Source organism: Elaeis guineensis, chromosome 2 (genome assembly GCF_000442705.2).
Source record: "Elaeis guineensis isolate ETL-2024a chromosome 2, EG11, whole genome shotgun sequence".
Lineage (NCBI taxonomy): Eukaryota > Viridiplantae > Streptophyta > Magnoliopsida > Arecales > Arecaceae > Elaeis > Elaeis guineensis.
This window is the reverse complement of record NC_025994.2, coordinates 46,004,584-46,012,351: the sequence shown is the minus strand read 5'-3', so window position 1 is coordinate 46,012,351 and position 7,768 is coordinate 46,004,584. Positions and strand designations below refer to the sequence as shown.

Sequence of the window (7,768 nt, the reverse complement as noted above, 5' to 3'; positions counted from 1 at the left end):
TAATGGGAGGTTATGATCTAGTTATTACCATAACTATCTTATTTTAGAGACCTAATAATTTAGAAGATTCAATTGATAATTTAAGAGAAGAGAAGAGATCAACCAGTTAATCATAATCCTTCCATTGACTTTACCAAGTCATTGAATTGGACTAGTGGCATGTTAGTCGAATGGCACCTAGATCAGTTATACTGATCAACCTTAATGGCATGGGTCAACTCGAATCACTTAGCAGTCTAATCAAAATATAATCCATCAAATTGATCAAATAAGTAAGATTGATAGGAGGGTATGCTAAACTTACCTTAGACACCATCAAAATAGTCAGATAAGCTTCTCCTAATTAAAAACCATCAGTCAAAATGTTAAACTTACCTTAGACACTAATTGGTTAATTAGTTTCGATTTGACCAGCCTAATGACTCGGACTCGACTACTGAGCCACAATCAAGATCCATTTGGTCTAATCAAAGATATGTACTTGACCAGCTACAATATTATATTGGCTCTAAAGAAAACTTAATTTAATCTAATTCAATTTTTGGTTAGATTTAATCATTTTCTCTACATGATTCATTAACTTTTTGATTCTAACCTTAGATCCAACTCAATTAAGAGGATCTTATTTGAGCTAACCTATGCCCTCATATTTTATGTAATGTCATTAGATCTAAAATCTTAATTCTAGATCCAATTGATTCAACACTAAATTCTCAATTAAGTTCATCATCAACATAGGATTAGGTAAAGTTTTGAAATTATTTCACATGTAAACATCTTTATAGAAATTTAATGCAAAATAATTCTGACCAAAATATGGAGTTGAGTCACCCTAAACTCAAGTCAGCTCGGCAAGACTTCGAGTCGGCTTGAATCAAATTCGAGTCGGCTCGAATAGGCCTGCCAGCAATAGAAATTTCAAAAATTTCTTCTTTCAGATCAAATTAATTTTGTATAAAATATAATCAAATTAAATCATAAAACTTTTTAGATCACATCTAAATCTTTTGTGATCTCAAATCTTATGAAAATAATTTTAATCATTAAGATTAGATATTATTATTCTTCTTACAATTTGTATCACATACAATAAATTCTAGGATTTCAAGATCTAGGATTTTACAGAAAAGTAAGTTCTTCTTTTTACATTCTTCTTCATAAGATCTCACAGTGGCACCTCTACACGCTATAAGAGTACTCCATTGAATGGGAGGAGAGGATCATGTAACCCTACTTGCTCCTATGACCAGACGGTCTGGTGATTATCTAATCCGAGTATTTTGCTACTCAGATCATCTAATCTAATATATACAGGACTGACCAAACATCAGATCTGAATATAAAAATTATTTAGATCTAATCTAAATAATATAAAATCAGATCTAAATATATATAAAATCATATCATACACTATCAGAAATCAGCCTTTCACCAAGGGATATCACTAAGGGATCTGTCCCTCGAAAAATTACTGAGGGATTAGAAAGAAATTTTCAAGGGATGTTAAGTTGCATTCAAAACTCAATTTCACTAAGAAATCTTTAAGCGATTTGCGAGGGATTTACTGCCCTCAGTAAATCCCTTGGTAATCTGCAAGGGATTAGTGAGTGATTATTTCATTAATTTTCATCGAGGGATTTGTAAGAAAAGTTTTGTTTCTTGGAGATTTACCAAGGGATAAATCCCTTGGTGCTAATAAGATATTTTTAAAAATCAAAAAAATTATATTAGAGAGGAATTTTTTATATTAGAGAGAGATTTTTTCTTAGAAGTCCCTTAGTGATATTGAATCCAACACCAATACTATAAGAATTGAAAGTATTAGTGATGCTATGAAAAAGTGAGGCATTTAATTCACTATTATAACATAAATTCATATAAGATACAAAGTAAATGAAGAGTATTTAACTCTTTGCTAAAGAAATCCTATCATTCGATTAGGAAAAGAGAAAAAGATATACGAATTGGCAAAAGCAAAATTTTTACATCCTCATTAATGTCATTGTTCATTTAAAATTGAGTTACACATTTATATTCATAAGGATATTACTCAAGCTCGATCGAATTCATCTTCCTAATTTCAACATAGCTTACTTTCCTAAAATATACATGATTAGTAGAAATAAACTTATAAAAGCTAAAATTATACAGATGATAGATTTTAACTTCTACACAAACTTTGCTTTTTGTCACTCCATCTGATTCTTTTTAGATTAGGAGTATACTGATGTAGCATTTGCGAATAACAATAAAGATTCACGCAAGATGAAATCCCTCAAGGTACCAAGGAAGAACCTTAAAATCCAACTAGAGAAATAAACTTGTGATTTTATTGAAAAGAATCAAATAACATAAAACAAAGATATTTATAATATTGCATCGTATTGTCTTTTGAATTGATATTGTTCATAAGAGATTTGAAAAATTCTGAACATAATATTTGAAGTGATTTGATTTGGGCTTGAGTCCATTTCTAATATGAAAATTGGTTATGCTTTTTCTGATCCATCTGATTAATAGCATATTATGATTATTCTTATTCAAAATTATGCACTAAAGAAAAAAAATTATGCCCATTTCCTATTTTCTTAAAAAACATCGCATCCTTTTCCATCTCTTTCAAGCAAAAGTCCTAGCTAATGGTCTAATGTGGGATGCACCGGGTGTAATTGGACTGCACCAAATCCCACGATGGATAACAGGCCATGTTACCTGTTGTATTTCACCAATTCTCAATTGCACGCTGTCCAGCGTGCATGTGCTTCAAGATTTGGCCTGGTTCACTTGGACCTGGTGCATAAATTTTTTTGGCCAACATCTCAGCTTCCCTATTCAGCCACTCAAAGCCTCCCACCCGATTGAGCCTTTTGCCTTTCCTCCCAAGTGGAAGCCCTAGCATCTAAGCTTCTCTATCCAGCTACTGCAAGCTTCCCAACCAATAGAGGCTCTTGAGACACAGCAAACAGAGGGAAAATCGATGGAAAACGGAGGGAAAACCAGCGGAGAATAGAGGACAAATGGAAAAAATCAAAAGAGCTTGTCCCATATGGATTGATCATTTTTTTCCTTTTCCCATCCTTTTTTTTCTTTCATTCTTCTTCTTCGGTTGCTCTTATGGAGTTTTGATGGACTATGAGGTATAATTTCTTATTCTTATCAGTTCTTTTGTGTAAAGAAATAGAAAAGTATCATGGAACCAGGGTCATTCTGTTCTATCCTAAAGTGGGTATTCTATTCTTCTGGTGAATAGTGGGTATTTTGTTCTATCCTAAAGTGGCCTTCAATTAAATTTCATGGAAGCAGGGTCATGATTCCAAAAAATGGTCTTAAATTATAGCCACCATGTACATTGCTTGAGTTTTGATTTTATTTAATGTTATGTTCTAACTTCCAAATAGAACAGTCTAGATGTGTGCATGTGTGATTCAACATATCATGGAATTTATGCATAGTTGGTATGTATTCCTATAACATATCCAACAACAGGTTTTTTTGTTGTTTGAATATGTATATAGTTTGTAGATGTTTGGGTGCATGATTTGCAAGTTGTCTTATGAAAAATTATCTTTTTGTGATGGAACTGTTGTTGGGTGTGGGTCTAGAAAAAACTTCAATACGAATCAGTGATCTAACACTTAGCCTCATGACTTTTCAATACTTCCATTTAGTGTATGATTGAGACATCAAAAAATATGTACTCATGGAAGCTTTAACAAATATACATGGTGATACTTTTTTATTTCTAATGCATCTCTGATGAATGTTGGTGACTTAACTATTCATGATCTTGTTTGGATTTTTTCTTTGTTCGGTATAGTGGTAAAGACCTGAAAAGGATCTTTTTTTAAATTTTAAAACTATTTCTTTAGGCCAGGATGTAGTGCCATGCTCCTAGAAATAGCATCAGCTGGCACACCTCATATTTCCATTTCTTGTTCGTGGGCGAACAATTGAATATTGACATCAAGAGTTAATTATGATGAATGTGTGGCCTTGATCGGTTGGAACCCGTTGGTTGGTCGGTTGGATTTTGTTGAATTAGGCTCAAAAGATGTTGAAAAAAATGATGATAAGCATGCCACTAGTGTGGCATCTGGTCACATCAGTAAAGCTCTCATGCGAAGTATACACATTTCATTCATGCTCTGGCTTCTGTTATTAGTTATAAAAATCTTCATCTAGGTTCTTGTTTGTAATCTTAAAAAAAATAAATTTAATGATTCTCCAATTACTTAATATTTTTAATAAAAGCATGTTCCAATTATTAGTAGTTCTTGAAATTCTATAATTATGCATTGCATTTGAAGATTTTAGTCCAATCAACTATATTTTCTAATTTGTTGGTTGCAGATTCAGAGGGAATTAGATAATTCACTTGGGCTAGAGTAGAAAGAGAACGTCCATCATGTTCGTTGAGTGATACTTATATTATTTACTATTAAAATTTTGTCTATCATATTGAGTTTGATTTTTTTTTTTTTTGCTCCAAAACTGTATTTGAGCGATACTTATATTATTTATGATCCGATTTGATATGATTGCCTCTCCTAGTTATCATTTGCATCATTATTTCAAAATAGCTATATTAATAATTATTTGATAAATAAATTTTATAATTTTATAAAAATATTGACTATTTATTGATTTTATATAGGTAAAAAAGATATAATATATCAGGAGATCGTAGTTAGATGTATAATCGCTTAAGAAATGGATATGTCACCGATGAATTTAAGGAAGGGGTTGAAAGATTCTTTCAGTTTGCATTTTTGCAACCTAATAATGTGGATGGAAATAAAATTAGGTGTCCATGTTCAAAGTGTCATAACTTAAAGTTTTGCATTAGAGATGAAGTGGTTTTGCATCTTTACAATAAAGGTTTTGGTGAGCACTACACTGTATAGACTTCACATGGTGAGACTTATAGTAAGATCGGAGAACCTTCAGAAGATGATATTAATCCATACAAAAGGTTGGTAGTAGAAGAGTTTGGTCCAAAATTTCAAGAATTACAACTGAATATGGAGATCATCAATGAGCAGGGTTATGATGTGCATGAATCTCTGAATACATATACTGAAAAATTTTATTCTTTACTGAGAGTAGCAGATGGGCCATTATGGGAGGGTTGTTGGAAGCACACCAAACTATCTGTGGTATCGCAACTCTTAAATTGTAAGTCAAAATTTAATATGAGTGAAAATTGTTATGATCGTCTCTTATTGATTGTTAAGGATTTATTACTAGAAGATGAAAAGCTAGTAGATAATTTCTATGAAACAAAGAAAATGATGGGAAAGCTTGGCCTTGGCTATCAAAACATTGATGAATGTCCTAATATGTGTATGTTGTATTATTTGAAAGATGAGGCAAAGATAGAATGTAGTGTTTGTAGTCATGCTTGATGGAAATCTAGGAGAAATGATTGTGATGGAAGGGCAAAAATATCTCTTTTAAAGTACTACAGTATCTCCCACTAATTGATAAACTTCAAAGGCTATTTATGTCATCAAAAACTGCACAACATATAACATGGCATGTTTCAAATAGGTGTGCAGATGATTTTATGGTACACCCATGTGATAGTGAGGCATGGAAGCATTTTGACAGAATTCATCTGGACTTTGCATCCGATCCGAGGAATGTGCGTTTGAGAGTATGTACTGACGGATTCAATCCTTTTGGACATTCATGAACACCTTATTCATGTTGGCCTGTTCTGATTACATTATATAATTTACCTCCATGGATGTGCCTTAAGCAGTAGTATATTTTTTTAAATATGGTGATACCAGGCCCGAAGAGTCCAGAAGAATATTGATGTATTCCTAAGGCCTTTAATTGAAGAGTTGAAGGAGTTATGGAGAATAGAAGTGAATACTTATGATGTGAGTAGAAGACAGAATTTTCAGATGAAAGCAGCACTTCTATGGATAATTAGTGACTTCCTTGCATATGGTATGCTATCTGGATGGAGCACATATGAGAGACTATCATGTCCTTACTGTATAGAGTGTACTAAGGCATTCACTCTAAAAAGTAATGGCAAGGCATCATTTTTTGACTGCCACCATCATGCTTTACCCCTTGATCATCAATACAGGAGACAACGGGATGCTTTTTCTCATGGTCGAGTTGAGAGAGATGTGCCCCCTCCTCAATTATCTGGTGAAGAAATATTGAACAGAGTGTGCATGCTTCTAGATATTATATTTGGCATGCAGCATGCCAAAGAAAAGCTACCTGGGTTTGGTGTTGAACATAATTGGGTGAAAAGAAGTATATTTTGAAAGTTGCCTTATTGGCACACAAATCTAATTAGACATAATCATGATGTCATGCACATAGAGAAAAATATGCTTGAGAATGTCTTTAACATAGTAATGGACATTAAGAGCAAAACTAAAGATAACACAAAAGCGAGAAAAAATTTGGAAAGATATTGCAATAGGCCTCATTTACACTTGAAGTTATATAATGATAGGCTTTGCAAACCTAAAGCCTCTTATGCATTGACCACTGAATAGAAAAGAGATATTTGTAACTGACCGAAGGAATTGAAGCTCCCCGATGGCTATATCTCAAACATATCTCGATGTGTGAATGTCAAGGATTGTAAATTCTATGGGTTGAAAAGTCATGATTGTCATATACTTATAGAAAGATTGCTCCCTATTGCTTTTCGAGATATGGTGCCATCTCCAGTGTGAAATGCGATAGTCAAGCTATGTCATTTCTTCTAAGATATATGCTCCAGTGTCATTCAGGTTAAGCATATGGAGATTTTAGAGAAAAATACTGTTAAAACTTTATGTAAGTTGGAAAAAATCTTTCCTCCTGCTTTCTTCGATTCTATGGAACATTTACCGATTCACTTGGCTTATAAAGCAAAAGTTAGAGGATCAAATCAATTTAGATGGATGTATTTATTTGAGAGGTACCATTCTTTATTCTTAATATATAGTTTGTTAAATTCATATCTTATATAAGTGAAATTAATGTTGTTCAGGTACATGTTGTACTTAAAGCATTTGGTGCAAATAAGTCTTCTGTCGAGGGTTCAATATGTGAGGCTTATGTCATCAAGAAAATTAGCTCTTTTTGCTCATATTATTTTGAGTCTGAGGTACAAACAAAGTTGACTCGAGTCCCATGAAATGATGATGGGAGAGATGTGGGGCCTTCAGGATATCTTTCTATCTTTTTGCATCCCAGACGATCAATGGAAGCAACTGCATCTTATAGGTTAATGGCTGATGAGGAGTATGATACTACACACATTTATGTGTTACTTAACTGTGAAGAGCTTGGACCATTTATAGAGTAAGTGTTTCATTTTTCTTATTTATAATATATATCAGATATTAAATTATTTAGATTAATTACGTGTGACTAATATAAGTATAGTCGATATGAGTCACATGTCAAAGCATGTTCACCTCATATTATCGATGCAGAAGTTGAGAGATTGCATGAGCGAAAGTTTGCAAGATGGTTGAAAAATTTGGTTAGTCAACAATATACTCTATTTAATATATTTTTCTTTATTATTGATCATTAAGTTAGACGATTGTGATAATTATTTCTTGAAAATAGGTGAAGAGTGAGAGGCATAGGATTGATTGGTGTATCGTGGACATAGCACAAGTCCCAAATTCAAGAGTTACAACTTTCAAAGGATATTTTGTCAATGGTTTCACATTCCACACACTTGAATACGATATCAATAAACAAACAATGAATAGTGGCATGTGTATAAAAGGAAGCT

At 32.8% G+C, this 7,768-nt stretch overlaps 1 pseudogene; it reads left to right on the top strand.

Annotated features, from left to right (window-relative positions):
- The first annotated feature begins 5,021 nt into the window (after nucleotides 1-5,021).
- On the top strand, nucleotides 5,022-7,327 carry LOC140855251 (uncharacterized; annotated as a pseudogene).
- Nucleotides 7,328-7,768: the final 441 nt, after the last annotated feature.